Genomic DNA, 24,527 nt, shown 5'->3' with positions numbered 1-24,527 from the left:
AAAAAAAGGTCTGGCTTCCAGTCTGCACTTCTACCTGGGCAAATCAGTGTGTGCAGTCTCCTCTCCCACACACCATAGCCTACCTGCCTCCCAGGAGATCTTCCATAATCAGGGACACAGATGAGATCCTCATACAACCTGGGACCCCCATGCAGCACAGGGGACACAGGACGCTTTCCCACTCTGCAAGCCCTATCTCCATTCTGGTCTGTACCTCCACCAGGGCAGATCAACTTGCTTGAACCTCTCCCACATCACAAATCCTACCTATCTCCTAGGTTACAGGAGGACTACCCTAACCAGGGACACAGAGGAGTGCTCTCACCAGGGACACAGGAGGCCTCCTACCCCTCAAACAAGATCAGCACTGCCTGCCTCCCAGTGGGCCTGCTCTACTCAGGTCTCAGAGCTCTACTTGTCTCCAAGGAGGCAGAGTCCAGGAAGAACCATGCAGGCCAGTTAACATCATAGATAACCAAATGACAAAAGGCAAGCACAAGTACATAGGCAACAGAACCCAATGTATTTTGGCATCACCAAACACAGTTCTCCCAGCACAGCACGGCCTGGATCCCCTACTATACCTGAAAAGCATGGTACTGGTATAAAATCCCATCTCATGAAGATAATAGTGGACTTTAAGGAGAATATAAATAACTCATCTAAAGAAATACAGGAAAACACAGGCAAACAGGTAGGAGCCCTTAAAGAGGAAATAAACAAATCCCTTAGAGAAATTCAGGAAAACAATCAAATGGGTGAAGCGATTGAACAAAACAGTCAAAGACCTAAAAATGGAAATAGAAACAATAAAGTGTTTGAGCAGCACATTAGTCTTCTATACTGAGTTATCATCTCTTCAGCCCTATTCTTTGATTCATTTGGTAGGTACTAGACTCCACATTTATGCTAACTACTAGATCACAGTTTTGAATTGCATAGAGATATAAAACCTACCACTCTTTCATAACTTTCCATTTTTAAAAATATGTCACCATAGCTCCTGAAAACACTTACATTTGGTTTTTGATTAATGGTGATTAGGAATGATTCTAAATAATGAGTCCTGTTTGACAAATTTGCTAACTTAGCATTTCTGAAGTTCTTTTCTGTGAAATCCTACTTCCAATGATATTATCATTGTTGTTAAAAGACAAAAGCTATGAGGTATTCTATGATCAGATATATTTCCCTAATAAAGGCAACCCTGATTTTGTAACTATCTATTTATTATACTGAGTATCTATAAAGAGATAAGCAATGAATTCCAAGTCTATGTGATTGTGGGTGCTTTTACTCTTGTTTGGTGGCCATCTGAAAGAATTTGGCAAGAGTAGGGTTTCTGAATGTGAAATGAACCTCCTCCCAGTCATGGGCCAATGACTATAGTGCAGAGCTTTACATTTTTAGTTAGATCATTGATACTTTTGTTTACTATTTCTATAATAAAAATATGCTGAAAACAGAAGTTTTTCAGCATTGAAATTGTTGTTTGTTACTTTGCTACATTAGTAGGCAGATAAGCAATTGGAAATACAAAACAGGATGGAAACAAATTTAAGAAAATGTAAAGTGTAAGAAGCTCCTAATCAAAAACATCTATGAAATTCAAAACAAAATTAAAAAAAAAAACCAAACCTAAAAAAATAATAGGAATAGAAAAGAGCAAAGATAGCCAGCTTAAAGGGCCAGAAAACATCTTCAACAAAATTAGAGAGGCAATCTTCCCTGACATAAAGAAAGAGATGGCCATAAACAAACAAGAGGCCTACAGAATCCCAAATAGATTGAACCAAAAGAAATCCCCATGTCATATAATAACCAAAATACTAAATATTAGATATTATTTTTATCAAAAATATAGTTGATATATTAAAATTACAGCTATCCATAGTGACACACACACACACACACACACACACACACACACACATATACATACACACACAGACTTAAATTTATTCTCAATCACCTCTCACAGTCAATGGTTTATTTTATTTTTTCTGAGGGCTGAGCTAAATTATATAAGAATGTTTTAGCCCAGGTAATGAATTAAAAAAATAACTATATTTAAATGGACAAATTCTGTTCTATGTTTAGATGAAAAATACATACAGATGAACCTCAGTATAATATAAAAGGGAAAAGTTAATTATATACATATATGAGTATAGTTAATATATCATTGATTCTTATTCAGAGTAGAAGGTTATAATTTTCAAACTGATGACAAAAACCCATAAAAGTTCACTTTCATCTTCCCAAATCACTTTCTAAAATGTAGATTATGAGAAGAAATACAAAATTTTTGTCATTTTGAGTTTGACTTAATTTACTTAACAAAATTGTTTCCACATAGCATAGAACTATAAACAAAAATGGTGAAGAACTCTGACTTCATCTCCTTCAATATGAGATGCACCATTTAAAATTAAACAAACAAACCTGAACTTTGAAGAAACCAATTGTACTGACATAGAGCTGCCTTCTTTATTCTATCACTCAAAAGGAAGGTAGTGGGTGAGTTTACTCTGTCATTCCACCCTGACCTTGCCTTATGTGAAAACATCCCTTGATGAGAGAAATCTCTTGACTGTTTGCCCAGTCAGTGGGGAGGTGTTAGGACCAGGAGGTCTCTGCTCACAGAGGCTTGTAAATGAGCAATGTTACCTGGAGGGAGTTGGGTCCTGAAGCTTCACCTTGATGGCTATGGGATCTGGGCCCCTTTGACTCCTGTTAACAAAATGAGCACAAAGATTTTTGTGTGAAAATAGCAGTTTCCCCCCACTTTTTAAAGATCTGTTAAAATGTAGACACCTGTATAAAACAAAGTGATGTTTCATATTAAAATAATATATATTTGTAATTTAAAAAATTGTTTCTAATCCTATTTTTTTAAAGAAATCTGATTCTATGCTTACTTGTGACTGAATAAATTCCACTGTGCATATCCAGCATTTTTCTTTATCCACTGTGTGTCCACTATTATGTAGGCTGATCCCGTGCTATGACTATTTTGGATATCCTCCAATAAACAAGGATGAACAGGAGCTTTGTGGCACTCTAATATGCTCAAGAGTATATGCTTAGGGGTGGTATAGTTGAATCACATAGTAGGTCTAGTCAGCATGTTCTTGTAGACATGTTAGTGGCATCTAAACTTCCTGGAGAATTATAGAAAGATCATGATATATATACACACATATATATCCACCACCTATTTTCTGCTTTTCAATTCTTCTTCTGCACACCCTCCTGTTTTCCCTCTAATCCATATGCCATCTCTTCTGTACTTTTAGATCCACTGAGCTCACTTAGAGCTCCCTGTTTGTGCATTAATATGGGACCAACTACTGGAGCATGAATAGACTTTCAGGATCTGTATTAATGAAGAAAGCTGACTCTCCCTTCTCTAGCACTCATCTATTGCCAATAGTTTCTCAGTAAGAGTTAGGACTTCATTAGCTCTTACCCCATTGACACTAGGATTTTGACTAGTTTGATTTTGTGTAGATCTTGTACATGCATAGGATAGGACTATTAAGAAGGTGATGTTCACATGAAACTCTGAAAACAAATGTCTTCAAAGTGAAAGACTGTATTTAAGTTACAACTCATCATCTTAACTCTCATAGTATCACTGCTATTATGGGATATGATTTTATGATGTAATGGAAAGTCAACTATGGGGAAATGGAGACATTGGAGAAAAGCATAACCTTAAACCTTTGTTCATATTTACTTTGGTAAGCCGATCTTAAAACTACTTATTATTCATATTCTAAACTCTGTCTGCTGATAAACTATTTGTGCTAAAACTAGCTGCCTTAACTATTAACTGAGGAGTGAGTGTCCAAGTCGAAGTCAAATAGAAACTCATGATTAATACTATCCATCCTTATCAGTTGTACTGACATGTGGCTGGTCATTTCAGAAGGAAATTCTGGAAATGGCAGGCTGCAGAAAGATTGTGTGAGGAAGCTTCTCATCACAATTAACGTTTAATGAAGATTCAGGACATTTCTTCACACTGGGAAGGTTTTCAGATGGAAGGAAGCCTTCCGTTTATAATCTATTATTTAGATTGTGTTTGAGATGCTGGTGAAGAAAAAGCCACAGGGAGGAGAGCTATTCCCAAACCTCATGAGCACCCTGAAAGCCATGTATTGCTATTCATTTCTTTACATATATCCACCTGATGATTTCCACTGATAATATTTCTGATTCCATGAAAGAATGAATGGGCTACATTATTATGTTAACTTTGATTACAAAAGACACATTAATCTTATTTAATGAAATAAGTATAATAGCTTTATGTAAAATATGACAATACATTTCTTTAATTTGTTTTGGTTATATCACTTAGACTACTAATAAAATTTAGACAAATGGAAGGACTTGGTTAGAACAAAGCTTCTTAAATGATGTGGTAACAGTAGTGTGATGTGCTTAGACATTAGCTGAAGGCATGCAATACTACAGATATCTGGCTTCATCCAGATATGGTTCACCAGAGGTGTGCTGAATCTTAGTGTAAATTTCAAAATTAAAATTTATTTTAATTAATTTATCTTTAAAATCTATTATTTTTTAATAAAACACATTTAAAAATTTCATTTAATTTTTACACTCCATTTTCCATTCTCAGCCCTATCCCTGACCCACCCTCTGAGTTCTACACACACCTCCTCTCTATGCCCCCACCCTCCATCCCACCTGACCTTGAAACTTTCTGGGGCCTCCAGTTTCTTGAGGGTTAGGTGCATCATCTCTGAATGAACACAGACCTGGAAGTCTTCTACTGTATGTTTGTTGGGGGCCTCGTATCAGCTGGTGTATGCTGTCTGGTGGTCCACTGTTTGAGATATCTCAGGATTCCAGATTAATTGAGACTGCTGGTCCTCCTACAGGATGGCCCTTCTCCTCATCTTCTTTTAGATTTCCCTAATTCAACAACAGGGGTCAGCTGCTTCTGTCCATTGGTTGGGTGCAAATATCTGCATCTGACTCAGCTGCTTGTTGGATCTTTCAGAGGGCAGTCATGATAGGTCCCTTTTTGAGAGAACCCCATAGCCTTAGTGATAGTGTCAGGCCTTGGGACCTCCCCTTGAGCTGGATCCCACTTTGAGCCTGTTGCTGGACCTTCTTTTCCTCAGGCTCCTCTCCATTTCCATCCCTGTAATTCTTTCAGACAGGAACAATTATGGGTTAGAGAGGTGACTGTGGGATGGCAACCTTTTCCTTCATTTGATGCCCTGTCATCCTGCTGGAGGTGGACTCTATAAGTTCCCTCTCTCTACAGTCAGGCATTTCATCTAAGGTACCTCCCTTTGATTCCTGAGAGTCTCTTACCTCCCAAGTCTCTGATGCATTCTGGTGAGTCCCCCCAACTTCCTATTTCCCGAGGTTGCCTGTTTCCATTCTTTCTGCTGGCCCTCAATGCTTCTGTCACCCAATGCCAGATGAGGTTCACCTCTCCCCCGACACACTTCCCTCCCCTTTGTCCACTTTCTCTCCCAGGTGTCTCCCTCCCTACCCTTGTGATTACTTTCTTCTTTCTCCCAAGTGGGACTGAGGCATCCTCACTTGAGTACTTCAGCTTGTTTACCTTTTTAAGTTCTGTGGACTGTATCTTGGGTATTCTGTATATTTATTTATTTTTGTTAATATAAATTTATTAGTGAGTGCATTTTGGGTCTGAGCTACCTCACTCATGATTAAATTTTCTAGTTTATTTACCTGCAAAACTCAGGATGTCCTCATTCTTAATAGCTGAGTAGTATATCCCATTGTGTAAATGAACCACATTTACTGTAGCCATTCTTCTGTAGTAGGATATCTAGGTTGTTTCCAGGTTCTGGCTATCACAAATAGGGCCACAATGAACACACTACAGCAGGTGCTTGATAACTTTTGGTTGAAAGTCTATTTTATGGAATATTAGGACTGCAACTCCTGCTTGTTTCCTGAACCATTTGCTTGGAAGACCTTTTTACATTCTTTTACTCTGAGATAGTGTCTGTCTTTGTTATTGAAGTGTGCTTCTTCAAGTTAAGTATCGTTATTCATTTCTTTAAGTATATCCACCTGATGATTTGCACTGATAATATTTCTGACTCCATGAAAGAATGAATGGGCCACATTATTATGTAAACTTTGACTACAAAAGACACATGAATCTAATTTAATAAAATAAGCATAATGGCTTTATGTAAAATATGGTAATATAATTCTTTAATTTGTTTTGGTTATATCACTTAGGCTACTAATAAATTTTAGACAAATGGAAGAACTTGATTAGAACAAAGCTTCTTAAATGATGTGGTAACAGTAGTATGATGTGCTTAGACATTACCTGAAGGTAGCAAGTACTGCAGATATCTGGCTTCATCCAATTATGGTTCACCAGAGAGAGGTATGTTGAATCGTAGTGTAAATTTCAAAGTTAAAATGTATTTTAATTAATATATCTTTAAAACTATTATTTTTTAATAAAATATATTTGATATTATTATTTTCTTCCCCAAACTTTATCACTTACCTCCCTATCTACCCAACTTCATGATCTTCTCTCTCATAAACTCACACCACAAGAAAAACAACAACCAAAAAATTAGAAAAAAGAAAATATAAGTCAATAAAATCAATAAGACAAAAAAACCCACCAAAACAAAACAATAACACATAACAAAACTTGTTTTGTGTTGGGCAATTATTCATTATTGGTGTATGGTTGATATATAAAGTGACATTCCATTGAAAAACAAATGACTTTTCTACAATTGTATGTACAATTGAAAACGATTGTACAATATATTGAGTATACTGTACACCTATACCATATGTAGTTATCTAATTTGGAAAATTGACATATCCATCATGTCAGATATTCCTTAGTATAAGTCATTGTGAAATATAAAAGTGGAGCATTGATCTGTATGTGTGTATGTATGTGTGTTGTTTGTATTTGTGTCATCCCTGTGGTATATTCATGTGTGTAAGAGACTGTTGTACATGTTTGTGCCTTTTTGTGGAGATCAAAAGTCAATGATGGGTATCTTCCTAACTTGCTAACTCCTAAGTAACTATATGTTATTTATAGACATACAGCTTCTCAAGCTACCTGAACTCAAAAATCGGTCTAGTTGGCTAATATGTGAGCTCCAGGATATACTTCTTTCTACTTCTCCATGGCTTGCATGATAAATTCTTGTCACTCTATTCTGCATTTCATGGTGATCTAAAGTTCTGAACTCAGTCCTTTTGCTAGCATATCAGGCTCATTGTGGACTGAGCCATCTTTCTAGTTCAGAAGTGTCAGCCGAGAAATCTTCATCTTCTCCTTTGGTATCTGGGTACTGTTTCACAGTGGGCCAGACACAAAGGAATGAAGAACACCAGGCAGGTGAGCTCCTCAGAACCCTTGTCTGGTGTCAAGTCAAATGTAGGGAGAAACAGCTTTCTCAGAGATGATTTTCAGTGGAGCAGCTTTCCTTTATTGGGGTAAAAATAAACTTTGGGTAGTGGGGAGTGGTTTGGGGATATGTACATTATTGGTTGGTGTGGCAGTGCTAGGAAGGCATCATTTGCATCTCCCTTATAGGGAGAGAATTTAAACCTGTAATTTGGTTACCAGGCTACATAGCTACCTCCAGGGTGGCAGAGCCAGGGGTCATACAGACTACATGCACTGTAGGGAGATAGTCCTATGTCTGCTGGTCTCTGGAGGATGTTTTCTGGGTTTGGACTCCTCCTGACTTTACTCTTGCTCTGGACTAGCTTCCCCAGTCACATGACTTGTCTGTCCTCACACAGAAGCATACGTTATTATAAGTTGCTATGAATTAGCAACAGCCCTTTTTGATATACACCTTGAAAAACATGGATAAAAGTAATTATGTATGCTTTATTAATCCTCTTTTTTTAGCACAAGCAGACCAAACTTAATAGAATTGCTGTGAGTTGGATTGCACACTAATTTCTTTTGTAGCACAGTGACTTCTGTTCCTGAGGGAAACAACTTAAGATGGAAGTATTTACATGAGTTTTCAATTTCAGAGATTTTCTTTTCCATCTTGGTAGAGGAATGGCTAAGCATCTCAGTTCATGGTGGCCAGAACATAGAAGGAGGCTCTCACATTACAATTGGCCGGAAACAGTGGTTAAAACAACAACTTAGCCAGATGTGACTCAAAAGGCCAGTACCAGCTGTGTCCTATAGTCCAAAGTTTCTGCAGCCTCTCAGAACCGTATTGACATTTGGGAATGGGCATCTTAAACATTGCATGGGGAGGTTGGGGGTGGCAAATGAGACTTAAACTTTAGTGTGTAGCCACTGGGTTTCTATGTCTCTAAAAGTCTGAGGGGCAAAGGACAAAACAAAATATCAAGAAGATCAATGCAACCGGACCTGATTTCTACTGAAAAGAGACATCAAGACAAAAGTCATACAAACAATGAAAGCTTGTGATGACTTGATTTTGTGAAAAATAAAATCTCTTAACCCCCCTCAAAGACTAAACTGTTTTCAGACTTCAAGCAAAATTAATAGTACCCCTGGAGGCCATTAAAATATATATACTTAATTTGCTATACAACCAGCCTGTTTAGGTTCAACCTGCCTTGGATAACCCATGAAATAAGGTTTTATATATTAAACTAATCCATAGCTTTAATCTTAAATTATGTACTATGCCATGTTCCTGACCCAGAATAAAGGACATGTGCATTTGTGTGTTTTTGTAGTTTCTTGCTAAAAACACCCAACAAGTTGAATAGAACTTTATTCAATAAATACCTGACCATGAATGCTGAAAGTAACCAATGGATATAGCTTGATAGCATTGATTTGCAGTACTGTTTGCTTTTTTTGAATGTTTCCCAGTCAGCTGGGGGTCAAATTTTGTTCCCCTGGAAACCTATGTTAACACTTTGTGTTAGGGATCCCTCATCTTTTCCCCATTTCACATTTTCTATGCTGTCCAATGATTACAGCAAAACCAAGTCTGTGTCTTCATCCCTTACTGTAACCCAGACCCATTTGAGTGCCTCTGGGTTTATCTTCAATGTGTTAACCATCACAGAAAGCAAGTTCAAGAATATGGGATATTTTGAGATTGAAGAGAAGATCTCTGTATGTGGAAATTTTAAGAAATCAAGACATGGGTATTGGAGGGATGGCTTCATAGTTAAGAGTTCTTGCTGTTCTTGAAGAGGACTTTGATTCCATTCCCAGAGCCCATCAGGCAGCTTGCAATTGTCTGTAACTCCAGTTCCAAGGGGTTTTATACCCTCTCCTGGCTTCTGTTTTCACTCTACATTCACTTGTTTCATGAACTTATATTCAGGCCAAAGACTTATACACATAAAAAATTTAAAACTTCAATACAAGAAAAAAAATGAAGTCAAGGCACAAATATAGAGGCAATGCAGGTAGAAAGAGTTCCTTAAATACCTTTTAAAGAAAGCACAATTGCCACACAAGAAAACTCTGCTGTAGCAAGTGTGTGTGTGTATGTGTGTATGTGTGTATGCGTGTGTGTGTGTATATGTGTGTGTGTATGTGTGTGTGTGTGTATGTGTGTGTATGTATGTGTGTGTGTGTGTGTGTATGTGTGTGTGTGTGTATGTGTGTGTGTGTGTGTATCTGTGATATGGCCCAGTAGGATTTAATACATGGTTTCACATTGTCTGAGAATGGTCAAATAATGTTGATGAGTTTTTGTGAAAGGAAATGCTGAAAGATGTTAACGTGGATAGTACAATTAAATGCTTAATGCTTTATCTTAAAACCCTTTCTTATATTTAGTTTGCATAGGTGTGTGTTTGTGCTCATGTGTATAAGTACTACCACATGCATGCAAACATTAGAGCCACACTGCCTGATTTGGTTCTCTCCTTTCACTCTTAAGAGTTCCTGGGACTGAACTCGGGTCTTCAGACTTGACTGTAAGTTCCTTTATAGGCAGAGCCATCTCACCAGCCTATGGTCAATAATTTTATGGTGTTTTAAGTAGGTAGATATGTAAAATGTGTTTAAAGGGAAATGAACTGTAGCACATTGCAGCTTGCTGCTGCTGCAGCTTGGAGTTCTCTCTCTCCCTGCTGCTGTCTGTGTTAGTCAAAAATGAGGCAATGTATAAGTGAGTTATTTTATTATAGGAAAGAGAAAATAGGCAGATCAAGTAGAGAGAAGGAAAGGAGGAGAAGAAGAGAAGAGAAGGAGATAGAGAGAAAAAGGAGAGGAGGAAAAAAGCAAGAGAGCAAGAAGGTAAGAGGAGAACAAAGAGCAGGAAAAGAAAGGAGACAGCAAGAGAGAGGAGGAAGAGGGCAAGAGAGCAAGAGAGGAAGGAAAGAAGCAAGAGAGGAAAGAGGGCAAGAGCAAGAGAGAGAGGAGGGGGCAAACCACCCCTTATATTGTATGGGGCATGGCTATCTATCTTTGGGGACGAAGCATGCCTGGCTGTGGTCAGATGTCTGGGGCTAGGGTCCAGCTAGAATCCTGGGAGCTTGGGGCATTATCTGCCTGATAGAGCACACATCTTCTGTGGGGGCAGCTGTGAGGGGTTGTGACTAAACAGGAGCCAAAGACTCAGGAGTTGTAGCCAAGCTCCTTCTGCCCCCTGCAAGCAGAAACTGCTCACTGAGGCTCCAGGGCTCAAGGCCAATTACTCCACTGAGCCTAAGTTGCCTGAACAGACCACTCTGCCCCACAATGAAGCAGTACAGTTTTCATAGTAAACAAGTGTTGCCATTTGTATCTGATATGAAATGGTTTTTGTGTGGCTTCAATTGACAGCTAGTGCATACATCCCTTTCTCATTCTGCCCAGGCTTAACTTTTAAAATAGACTCTAAAGGTCTATATCATTGACTGACTTACTCTTCTGTCTGTCAGTAAGTTTCAAGTCTTTTTTTTTGGTTTTTCAAGACAGGATTTCTCTGTATAGCTTTGGCTGTCCTGGAACTCACTCTGTAAACCAGGCTGGCCTCGAACTCAGAAATCCACCTGCCTCTGCCTCCCAAGTGCTGGGATTAAAGGCATGCACCACCACTGCCTGGCTAGTTTCAAGTCTTATTAGAAAATATGCTTTAAACATATCACTTATACAATATCTTTCTAATGACAGCTCCAGAGTATGTGTCAGCATCAAGATTTTCCTGCTAATAAACACATCTTGGTCTTCTGTTTTCATCTTATCAATAATTTTAATAGAAAACATTTAATTGCTTTATATATTATGTAATATTTATTTGCCTTAAATATTAATGATGAGCTTTTTATGTACCAAGTACTTTTCCAAGGTTTTATACATTTTAATAAATGTATTTCTTGCAGCATTGCTTCAAGGTAATCACCTTATCAGTTGGTGTTTGGCAGATGAGGCTCAGGCACTGTGAGGTTATTTACTTTTATAGGATCATGGGTGTATATCTGGGGATCAGTCTCAAGTGTAGGAGCTCCACAATCCATGACCTCAAACATGATACTATCTTCTCTTCCGCTCCATAACATTTCTATAGTTCTGAATAGCAGTCAAAGATGGCTGATGACACAGAAGTTGGGCACATGGTATATGTGCTAGACACATTCTCATATCTGTTTTCTTGTGGGTTATCTTGCTTTTCATCCCCTTCTGGTAGGAATAGCCAAATGCATTTCTCTGATGAGTGAAATGCAGACAGAAGAGAATATGTCATATGTGGCATAAATATTTAAGAGCTTTGCTCAAGTCTACAGTCTTTGACTTTCTATGGTAAAATATGAAGAGTGTACTGATTGAAAATGTCATAAAATCAAAGTAGCTCAGAATACTGAGTTGCTATGTATTTGGCAATTTCCTTGGAAAGCTGCCCGGTATCATTCATATGACTCAGAAATAAATATTTGGGATGTTAAGCCACTGAAATTGTAAAGTTATTTCTTTGGTTGCCATAATACAAACCAATGATTCTCTACTAGAGGTAATTTTGTCTTCCAACGGATATTTGGCAATGCGTAAAGATAGTTTTGATTGTCACAGCTGGAGAGAATGTCTTCGCTAGCATCTAGTGAATGAGGCAAGAGATGCAGCTCAACATTTTACAATGCATAGTAACATTTCCACAGTAAAAAATTACCTGATACAAAGTGTCAGTAGTGCTAAGGCAGAGGAACTCTGAAGACCTAGCCCATTTTAAAACACATTTTGGTCCCAGTGAGCATGAGACCTGTGAAAAGAGATTGCCAAGTGCTGCTCAGGTCTTCTGAAGTCACCAGAGGGAAACTGTACATTCTGTATTTGCTTTACAGTTGGCAACTGAATACAATTTACCTGTGTAGTTGCTGTAGAGCTTTCCTTCATAAATGAACCATTTATCATTACTACACAGAAGAAAAAAATTCTGGCTCTGTGCATCCCATTCACAACTCTCCATATTTGCTTTTAAAAGCAGTGGCTCCTCTAAGACTTTACAAGACCTTGCAAAAACTCAAATTATCAGTCATCAGCACAAACACACTACGTTAAGTAATGTTGCCCCATGGGGAAATGCACTTTTCTACTATGACTGGCTCTTGTCAATTATAATTAGGTGCATGAATTACTGGGCTTGGGAAACAAAAATTTTTGAAGAGAAACCTGTTGAATGTGAATCATTTTCACTTCTGTAGCCTCTGAAGAGGTAGCATAATACTTGAGTGGTGGCAGTAACTGACTTATTTCAAGTGGAAAGAATTTAGCCACTGTCTTTAGGAACTACTCAAAGACATGTTCTTGACTTAGCAGCTATGGAATCACTTTCTGCATTCTCCTCTGAAAATGTGTTAGGACCGAATTGTTAAAGGTGTAGGACTTTGATGTTTCTAGAAGAGGGCTTGACACATTCTTTATTCAGGACAGCCAGTGAATAATTCACAATTTGAGGAATGAAACAACTCTGCAGGATGCTTCCCACCTAGCAGCTATCACAGAAAACTGAGAATTATTATAGACATATTCCAAGAAGATATTATTTTAAAATTTAGACAGTAGGTTAGATGAAGCCTGTGAGTAAAGTTTTGCTAACTTTTATTCAATATGACTGAGTCATCTAAGAAATGACCATTAAATTAAACTTTTTGACTACTGCCAAATCAAAGCAGAAAATGAGGTAAAAAGAAAAAACAATGGGGTGCCCATTGCTTTAAGGATTATTCAAGGGAAGCTACTAAAGATCTCATCCTGCACACAAAAATCTCCATAGCAAATAGTACAGGGCCTATAATGGCAATAATAATAAAATTAATCAATATTTGTACTTGCCACAAAGCATGACCAACATCTGGAAGAATTAGCTCAAGGTAAGGTAAACAGCTCAAGCCCTCTCACTGACCTTTTGAGTCAGTGTCGTGACCTTAAGAAGACTTATGCACAGGGTGCAGAGAGTGAGGGACTTTGGGGCAATCAGCCCAAATTAAAGGTCTTCACTAATCCCCTACCCAAGGTTCAGGGACCCATGTGAAACAGGGAATAGGTGTGGGGAAGAAAGACTACAAGAGCCAAAAGTAGTGGATTATTGTAATAAAAAAGTGTCTGTAAGACACATGACAACAGATAATACATATGAACTCACAGAGACTGTGACAGTATGCACAAAATATGCACAGGTTCAAAACAAATAAAGTTCCAGCACAGAGAAGATAAAGTGGACACAAACTTACACAGGTTGGAAGAGAAGCAAAATTTGATCTTAACAGTTACTGGGCAGTGTACATTAACAAAACATTTATGGATCTATTGAAGAACTAGTGATAAACGCAAATCAGAGAATGGGAGGCAATGTTAGAGACTCTGAGGTATAATTGACAGGGGTTTCAGATGCAGAAAGGGCAAAGCAGAGTGCACAGGAGAATACACATTATGAGACAGGGAAGGCTTGGTATACAAAGAGTATGTAAAAATCTGTGCAAAGAGTTGTGCAAAAATCTGATGGCATCTACAAATAGCCAACACAGCTGAATCACTAAAACATTATACAACGCCATGTTAAAGACTCATCACAAGTTAATTTGGATTTCTCACTTAAAATTGAATGACTTCTTCCCTTTGATTTTTTTTTTGATGAAAGAAACACACCAAAATTTATTCAGATTACTATTTATATGCAGGGCCTTGGCTGTTAAGGTCTGTGTCCTTGTCCACAGTTCGCTAAACTTAATGCCATCAGCTGACTATTGGTCCTGAAGTCTGACATACTGTCTGCCTGATGTACTTATCTGCTGAATGAAAAGCATTTTTGTTGGTCCAAAACTACTGTTATTTTAATAATGTGGGAAAGACTTACCCCTGCATATGGATTATTGTGAATATTTAATGTGCACCTTACTCTAGAGATACATAAACATATGTATGTGTATAAAATGCATACCCATGCACAGAGACATATTGTCTTCGACAGAAAGATTCTCTGAGCTCTAACTCACTTTCCTCTTTATACTTTCTGACGTGTAGAACTGGTTTAGTCTTTCTTTTTCAATAAATATGTAAGGTATTTTTTAAAGATTTATTTATTTCATGTGTGTGAGTACACTGTTGCTCTATTCAGACACCACCAGAAGAGGGCATCTGATCTCATTACAGATGGTTGTGAGCCTCCATGTGGTTACTGGAAATTGAACTCAGGACCTCTGGAAGAGTAGTCAGTGCTTTTAACTGCTAAGCCATCTCTCCAGCCCCTGGTCTAGGCTTTCTTAGTTCAGTCTTGAGTCTTCATTTTCCCTGGTTTGATTTTATATATATATATATATATATACATATATATGTGTGTATATACATATATATGTACATGTATATGTACATATACACAAGTATATATGTACATATACATGTACATATATATGTGTGTATTATATAACACACATATATACAAGCTAAATATCCCATATAATAAATATGTATACATATATATATGTATATACACATACATGCAACATGTATCTTCCTACTATAGTTCATTTGTATTGGCATAGCCTAGATAAACGGCTGTCACCCTAACTGAAATTCTCAATATTATTTTTGAACTTGTGAAAATTTTCTCAACCTGACACAAGAGAAGACACTAAATAAAGAGTTTAACTGAACATAAGTGAAAAAAGAAGGAAGGCCATAAAAATTTAATTCTCTATAAAGCACTAAGAAAGATGTAAAGGGATCATTGGTATCCTACCACCAGTTGATTCATCTTCAACACAACTTCCACAGTAAAGATTACGAAACATGAGGGAATGGAGGGATGAAAGATTGCAAAATCTTGAGACCCAAGTAGTCTGCCATGAAAGTGTGTCTTAAAAATGACTTATTAAACAAGGCCTGAACAATGACAATGTCAGTAGATATGCTAACACAGAAGGGTAGAAAATCTTATGGAGTCTCACCCTAGACAAACAACTAATGACTCTTGAGAGAGGGAGACTTTGTCTCTCTCCCATTGATGAGACCCATAATTAGTCATCTAATACAAAGTGATCAGGTCTGAAATCTTATACATACAAATAACAAAGATACATTCAACTAACTCATAGGCACACATGCACACATACACACACACACACACACACACACACACACACATGTTTAAAAAATAGTAAAAAAATGTCATCAGTTTCAGATTGAGACAGGGATAACTTGGTAGGGGTTAGTGACAGAAAGGGAAGATGGGAAATGATGTAATTATATTTTAGTTTAAAATTTATTAAGTTAAGATGAAATAAGCATTGTTTTTCACCTCCTTTGTTTTCTTTTGTTTTGTTTTGTTTTGTGGCACACAAAGGACAACCCCTATATCTTCCTTAGATTTTCAGTACTTCCATATAGGTATGAATCTATATACACACTCACTGAATACAGTAAAATAGATTATAATCAACAGTAAGTGTTGAAAAGTTAGCATTCCTCAAAGCATTGCCTCATCATTAAAACTATTGACCTTTGGCAGGTCTGCAAATTTCACAGAGGAAAAATGCAGTTTGGAGATAGAGCTCAGTTTCAGCAGAGATGGAGATGTTGATGAATATATATGCTATGTAGAGACAGCCCCACCCTGAAGGATGCTCTATGGATAGAATATAATTCCATACACTGAAGGGCAGCAACTCGGGCAGAGATAGCGATGTGTGCTTCTTGGATGAATCTATGTGTTAAATCGCAAGTTCTGCTTCATTTCTCTCTCATCTTCTGGCTGTAAGTTCTTACCATTAAGTGAAGCATTGGTGAAGGCACCCATATATCAGTTTTTAAAACCCAGGCTTAAGTTGAATCCCATTAAAACCAGAGAAGCCCTGGAAAATCAAAAGGGCTTCTTCTAAATAGCAGTAGGTTTGAAGCAGGGATTGAATTGGAATATGACAAATGGCTGGGAAATGAGAGGATCGAAATAGCTTGGGTTTCTGCTGAAGGAGGTGGGCCTGAAAGCAAGAGATAAATTTAAATGCAAGAAAAATACTTTTAAGAGAAAGAAAGATTATTTTTAAATGTACATTTTTACTTTGAATAAATGTTTATTTCTTTTCAGTCTTGACAATTAAACAGAATTCCTCTCATATTGGGAAAGATTTTCTTAATAGTTTAGCCTTTAGCCTATGGAATGTAAGATATAAAATATCCTTCCCAGTCCTTCAGAGTCTGTGCATCCTAATTCATACTCTTTATGATAAATTGTTTCTATATCAAGTGATAAAATATTCAATAAATGAGAAACTTTGTATAGTTTGCTCAGACCCTAACACACTGAAAATTATATATTTGAAGGAAGGCAGTACACAGCTGATGCATCCACTTAGCTTTACTGATTCTGATGGATTTTGAAGCTTGGATTACAGGCAATAGTGTATTTCAGCCAGTTTGCATTATCCCACTCAGGGTCCTTGGCAAAATAAAGTGCTCTTTTTATGTGGATTTAAATGTGCACTTAGAATAGGAAAGGGCATTTGTATTCTGTGGTAACAAACAGCATCCTGTAGTTAAATACATTTCTTTGTTACAATAGTTTCCACACAAGTACAAACATTCATTTTGTTTTTAAAATGTCCCTCTCTAAATGGCCTTTTTACCTGTACTGTAGACATAGGCATGAGCTACAATAAACAGACTTCTTCACAAAACATTCTTATTCAAAACCAGTAAGGTATAGATATTCTTCTCTTGCCAAGATGGTTTACATGTTTTGGGATTTTATTGTAATTCTGTAGACTTCAGAGAAATATGTGGTTCTGTGAAGAGAAAATTCTGATTTCACACTTCAGAGAATTTTATCAAATATTTATAAACTCAAAATATGTACTGCTTACATGCATGTTATTAATACATATACACAGCTATTCCCACTTTAACAGACACAATTACTGTATATGCATGTCATTCATATGTACACACATACATACAAAATTAATCTGTTCTACATGTGCATAAATATGTCAATAACACACACACAGTTATTCCTCTACATGCACACAAACACACACACAAACAAACATACTAAACACAAACACATGCACAAATATACACAATTACTCCACAACATGCATATGTCACTAATACACACACACACAAACATATGCACACACACACAAAGGCATAATTACTCCTGTTTCACAGGCACATGTTGTTGACATACACAAAACACTCCTGCTCTATGTGGACATATCATTAATACACAAGCACACACATTTATGGTTCCCATACATCCTGCTCTAGATAAGCAATTTCATGTTATAGCAATTTCACAGGAAGTGTCCCGGAGCATATGTTTATTGTATTAATATAGCCTCTACACACTCTATCTTGGAAATGAGAACTAGAACTTCTTTAGGGAGTTGTAGGCATCTCAGAAGGCAACATGAAATAAAATTAATGTGCTGTGTCTCTCAAGTTATGTTCCAGTTATCCACTTAGCTTTAGTTACCAAGTTAAGAAGTAATTAATGAAAAGACAAGAGCCTCCAGATTCCTGCTTGTCTGAAATTAGTTAAGTTCAATAAATGAGTAAAAATAAGTTGCTGAAAACATGAGAAAACTGCAATGTTTGGTAAAAGTAATGATTTAAAAAATATCAATAGCTGTCTTATATTCATAATTGAACATGGAATGCTGTAAATTTAAGTTTGAAGTATGTATAGTGTCATTTTTGCATATGAGTTGATGACTCCTATGTTAGACTCATGTATTCTTATGAAAAGAAGATATAAATGAAAATATAAACAAACTTCCAAAGTAGGTAAAGGCCCTACAGGAAATAATACTTTTTATTATTTATATTTTTAATAGAAACACCTCTATTTGGAGAAGTTATTCATTTCAACATTTCAGGCTATAGTACATTTATTACCTATTAGGTTTATAGTTTTATAACAGTTTAAAGGATATTGTAATTAATAGCTAGTGCTATTAATATCTTAGAGAAAGAGGTCATTGGAAGACAGTTATTATTATCTATATTTCCTCTCTTGTTTTATTTTTCATTTGATTATCTCAAAAAATGTATATAGGCAGTATAATTATATAGATAATGTTTTCTAGAAATACTGAATATTCAGTCTGAAATGGGCTAGGAAACTTAGTATGCAATTGCTAAAACTAGTGGGGCTCTAGCAGATTTATTTTTTGAAAAAATAATTTAAAACTGAATGTTTCTTATGAATGTTCAGAATGCAGAAGTTACATTTGTTCTAAATATGTGATCTTAGTCTCTGACCTAGTGTTGTTTCATGGAGAACAGTCAAGCAGTCATTAAGAGATCAATAGATTACCTATTTGTGTTAGATCAAGTTGAAACTCCTCGGTCTCCTGCATCCATCTTTCTGGTAGCCTTATAAGAATACACGTGGCTTTCTTCTGCCTTGTGTATCTTTTGCCATAGTCTCAAATGTCAATAGTTTCTCATCTTATCCTAAATATGTAAATTCAAGTTCTGCCTGATGCCTACAAATGACCTTGACATGTTCTTTTCCTCTCCTCCAAAAAATAAAAATAAATAAAAAGACCTACATATAAGAGCTGAATGTTTCTAAACTATTCTTTACAAAATACTTCATAACCAAATTTAGGATATCTTGTTTATCTCTAGTATTTTTAATTATTTTATGCTTATATAAGCTCCCTTATATAGTCTTTTAATGATAGAGTTGGGTAGCTAACAGGATATCCATCAGTTTTTCAGTTCAACAGAAGAAAGCTGTAGCAGAAGTTTTAGCAAGATGTAGAGCCAAGTTGGGACACTTTTCTATTAGGCTCATATTTGATCAAACCACATTATAGTCTTGTACAAATATTAAAAATACACTTAAGAGGAAATGTCCCATGAACCCCCAAGTCCAAGGCATGTGTTCAACTGCATCTGTTTCTGAACACGGACATTTTTGCTGCTGAAGTGTGCGTCATTTCCCTTGTTTCCCTCTATATGTTCTTTCTCAGAGTTTCCTGTGAGAAGCCAGGGTAGCAGATGAAGAAGGGCTTGAAAAGCATCCCTATATGACTCTCAACCATTGGAACTGCTCCAGACATAAGCTGGGACATTTTTAGCTTCTCACTTGCTGGCCCAGATTTTTTCACTGCTGAGGGCCACCTGGGGTTCTCTGTTTTGATGACTGAGGAACTGAGTTTTACAAATTTATGACTAGGTGCAAAAGTTTGCAATTTGAGCTAAAGCTGAGCTGCAAGTTTTGAGTGGAGGCGTGCTTTCAGAATTATTTTTCCTCCTCAAAGGAGAAGCACTGGAGGATTTTAGTTAAACAAAACAAAACTCTCCCTCTCTTGGAAAAAAAATGATGTGCGAAAACAGCAAATAACAAAGAAAAATCTTAGTGTGAACTTGGCGGTGCCTTGTTATTGAGAGGAAAGGAAAAGATGGGATCTGGCAGGATGAGCAGAGGAACAAATAGGAAAAGGAAGAACAAGAAGACTTAACAGGAAGAGAGCAGAAAGCCAGTCTCAGTGAGCTGGTAGAGGAGCTCAACGGAATAACGAAAGATGAACTAGTGGATATCACCTTAATAATCTACGGACTGAAACCTCTGAATAGGAGTCACAGACTAGAAGATGTCACATGACATACATTTCAGATCCAGTGGCTATGGGTTCCAGCAACATCATCATGAGCTTAAACACTGAACAAAAACCAAGGATGATACATCTTGAAATAGACGATGCCATTGAAATTTTGAAAGTTTGTAAGCTTTTGTCCTTTGTATCATGCAGTCATTGATGTTAGTCTTGTTTTTTTTTTAACCTTCCCCCACTATGTTCCCATGGTGATAACATTGTAGGAAGGGGAAAATATAGGTTTAAGTTTAAACATTTTGTTCTAAGGATGAAAATTTCTTTTTACTTTATTAAGTAAACTTCATTTTACTTTATTAAGTTCTTCAGTAACTTAGTTCAGTGCATTTTGCTCTTATTCACACCCCTTCCTGAAGTCATCCCTGACCCATGTTCCTGTCTTCACTACCCATAAAGCAACATATCCTCTCCCCCAACCCATCACCAGCACCGTGTGCCACCCATACAGTCTTAGGTGTATTGCCTTCCACTAGGGCATGATCTACCTATCAGAGACCAAATCTTTAAAGAAAATTAGTTCTCTCTTTTCTAGAAGTTATCAATTGCCAGTAGCATGTCAGCTGGGGTGGAACTTCATGGCCAAATCCTTTATGGCTGTTGAGCTTTTGTGTGTCTTGAGCTTACAAATGCTGTCACATCTTCTAGGAGTTAATGTCTACTGTATCCAGAAAAGACTTTTTTCTTATCTACCTCAATGATCCCTGAAACTTGAAAAACAGTATTTTTAAAAATTCTTAGACTAAAGCATCCACACACTGATCTTCCTTACTCCTAAGCTCCATATGATCTGAAGGTTAAATTGCAGGCATTGTGAGATTTGGGGCTAATATCCACTTATCAGTGAGTGCATACCATGTGTGTTGTTTTGTGTCTGGGTTACCTCACTCAGGATGATATTTTTCTAGTTCTATCCATTTGCCTGCTAATTTCATGAAGTCATTGTTTTTAATAGCAGAGTAGTACTCCGTTGTGTAAATGTACCCCATTTTCTGTGTCCATTCTTCTGTTGAGGGACATCTGGAGCATGTGTTCTTGTTATATGTTGAAACATCTTCTGGGTATATGCCCAGCAGTGGTATAGCTGGCTCTTCAGGTGGAACTATTTACAGTTTTCTCAGCAACTGCCAGATTGATTTCCAGAGTGGTTGTACCAGCTTGCAGTTCCATCAGCAATGGAGGAGTGTTTTTAAGTCAGAAATGTTCCTGTCCAAAGGAAAGACATGGACAAAAAAAATGGAGCAGAGACTGAAGGAAGAGCCATCCATGGACTGCCCCACCTGGGGATCTATCCTGTCTGCAGACACCAAACCCCTACACTGTTGCCAAGGGGCACTTGCTGACAGGAACCTGGTATGGCTGTTCCTTGGGAGTTTCTGCCAGCAACTGACCAATGCAGGTGGGAATGCTGGGAGCCAACTATCAGACTGAGTTTGGGGGCCCTGGTAGGGAAACTGGCAGAAGTGGAGGAGTAGAGGGGGATTGCAACCTCATAGGAAGAACAATGTAGGCTCTCCAGACCACTCAGTGCTCCCACAGACTACACCACCAACAAAGGAGTGTACATGGAGGGATCCATGGCTCCAGATACATACGTAGCTGAAGATGGCCTTGTCTGATATCAGTGGGGGTTGGCTTGGTCCTGTAGATGTTTAATGCCCCAGCATAGGGGGATGGTGGGGCAATGGGGCAGGAGAGGGTGAGTGAGAGGGGAGCACCCTCACAGAGGCAAAGGAGAGGGGAAGGATGGCAGATGTGGAATGGGAGGTTTGTGGAGGGGTATCATTTGAGATGTAAACAAATGGAATGATTAACTAAAAAAAAGATAAAAAAGAAAAATACTCAGTCCTTCATTAAAAAAATTCCTTAGGCTATTTTATTTTTTAATGTATTTTTATGATTTTTAATGCAATATATTTTGTTCATAGGCTTTGACTTTCTGTGATGGATATTCTTGGATATCAACTTAATTACATCTGGAATGAATTAAACCCACCCTCTGCCTCAGTACACCTGTGGGGGATTGTGTTTTTTTGTTTCTTTTAATTAAACCATTTGAAGTAGGAAGACTCACTGTCTGGACCACACTTTCAGATGGCAGCCAATAGAAAGGACATGGAGGAAAGACGCTAACTCTCTCTTTCCCTGCTTATTCTCACACTTGCTGACAAGAATAGTCCTTTGCTGGCACTAGAGCCTACTTCTTGAAGATGCTGGTGTATACAGAAGACTAGCTGAGACATCTAGTCTATGTACGTTTAGACTGAACAGCTGCTAGCTTATTGGACCTTCTGTTGGTAGACTTACTGGACCACAGCCTGTAAGCCATTCTAATAAATAAATCTCCTTCATATATATCTTTTCTATAAATATATTCTTTATATAAAATATATTCTATATATTTTCTCTCTATTATATATTATACATATGTATGTATACATATATATTATATTCTCTCTTTCTCTCTATATATATGTATATATATATATACACACACATACACACACACACATATATATATTATATTAAGTTCTGTTCCTCCTGAGAACCAAGACTAATATACATTCTCAACTCCTCCCCATATCCCTACCCACCCACTTCATATTCTCTCTCTCTCCCTCTTTCTCTCTCTGTCACACTCTTCAGTCTCTGTCTCTCACTCTCTCTCTCTCTCTCTCTCTCTTTCTCTCTCTCTCTCTCTCTCTCTCTTCCTCCCTCTTCTCGCTCTCTCTTTCTCAAAAATCAACAAAATATCAAAACAAATTAAAGCAAAACCAAGAAACTATTTGTAATTGGTATCTACTGGGAAAAGGAAAAACAGTTGTCTCCAATTGAGTATCAGTACGTACATATCAAGAATATTCCAGGGCAGACACTATTACCAAGAGTAGTTGACTAACAAAAAGGGACGTGCTTGCATGCTTTTGTGTGTATGTGTGTCTGTTCACTTTTTGTTTTGTTTTGTTTTGTGACATGGTGGGGTTTTTTTTGTCTTAATGTATCTTTTGTTTTGTTTTAGTTTCTTTCTTTATTTGTTTTGATTTTTGAAGAGAGAAATTTTTGATGTGTGTGCCCAATCAGCTGCAGGAAGAAATAGAAAGTCCAATAACTTAGAACTTTACTCACGTTACACCTTGGAGAAAAACAATGGAGATTTTCTTATCATTTGTCAAGAAGTGCTTGGAAGCTTCCGTTACTGTTTGCTGAGCTTTATAAACCCACTTCAAAGCCTGGAAAGGCACAGCCAGTGCCCAGTGAACGATTAGGTGCTGTAATGGATGCCAGCAAAGCAGTTCACATGATCTAGAAGAAAAATAGCACCTAACAAAGCAATTGTCTTAATGTTTGCTTTATCAGAAATATTACCGTTCAATCATCCTTTATTAGATCTCTCTTAATAAGTAGTGCACAGTAAGGTATTCATGGAACGAGAGAGACCAAAAGGTTTGCAAGTGGCTAGAAGGATTTGAGCTACAAACTATGGGGCAAGATTAAAGGGTTTTAGAAATGTTTTTGTTTATAAGCACTCTCTTTGTTTTTCCAGTCATGAACACGTCTCAGGTTTAGAAAATCCTTAGCTACCCATCTGCACCATCTGGGGAATACCTAACCCCCCATTTCTTCTTTATATTGAGGTGGCATATTACCCAGATATCTGAAGTATCCACTTTCCCCACTGTGGGTTCCTATAATTCTACCCCAAAGCAAAGAAACCTGATGTCTTAATTAGTTTGTACAGTCTGATCTTGAATAAAAACACAGGTTTCATTAGCGGTTTGTACATTTTCAAATTATTTGCTAAAAACTCTCTACCCAATTACTGCTCCAGGAAATTTAGGATCCCAGATACCCCAAGCTGTACAGAGATGTCTGGACCCTGGAGAGCAATTAGTAAGTAACAATAGCTACAACAATGGTGAAGTCCAGCCAAAATCAACCACAATTAGGTTTTTATTGAGCTCCAGAATACAATTTATTTTTCTAATAAACAGAGTGAATTTTAATATGTTTGGCCTTTTATTGTCCTACTTACTTCTCATTTGTACAAGATTATCTTTTCAAGCTATGATATTTTTAGCCTCTAGGACAGTTACCTTCCTTCCTCAGGCACATCCCCACCCCCAGAAGCAATTACTTCTTTAATTAGCTTTGGCCCATTAATCTTTACCTCCTCTTCTTTGCTTTCAAATACAGAGGCTCTCCTCACCCAACTTGTCTGACATAATATAGACAATACAAGCAATGTCTCTTTATCTCTTCCCCTTAATTTAAGGAAGACATTCTTCAAGAGCAATTATTTCAAATTTTCAAATGCACAGACATCTGAGAATAATAAATAGGGTGTTCTTACAGTTAAAAATGATTATGTGCATCAATGCCTATATGTGCCAGCAATTACTGCTGAGTGAGCCATGTAGGTTGTAAGAACTGGTTGACAAACAGATAAAACACAAGGA

Source organism: Mastomys coucha, unplaced genomic scaffold (assembly GCF_008632895.1).
Source record: "Mastomys coucha isolate ucsf_1 unplaced genomic scaffold, UCSF_Mcou_1 pScaffold5, whole genome shotgun sequence".
Lineage (NCBI taxonomy): Eukaryota > Metazoa > Chordata > Mammalia > Rodentia > Muridae > Mastomys > Mastomys coucha.
Note: the sequence above shows the minus strand (reverse complement) of the source record.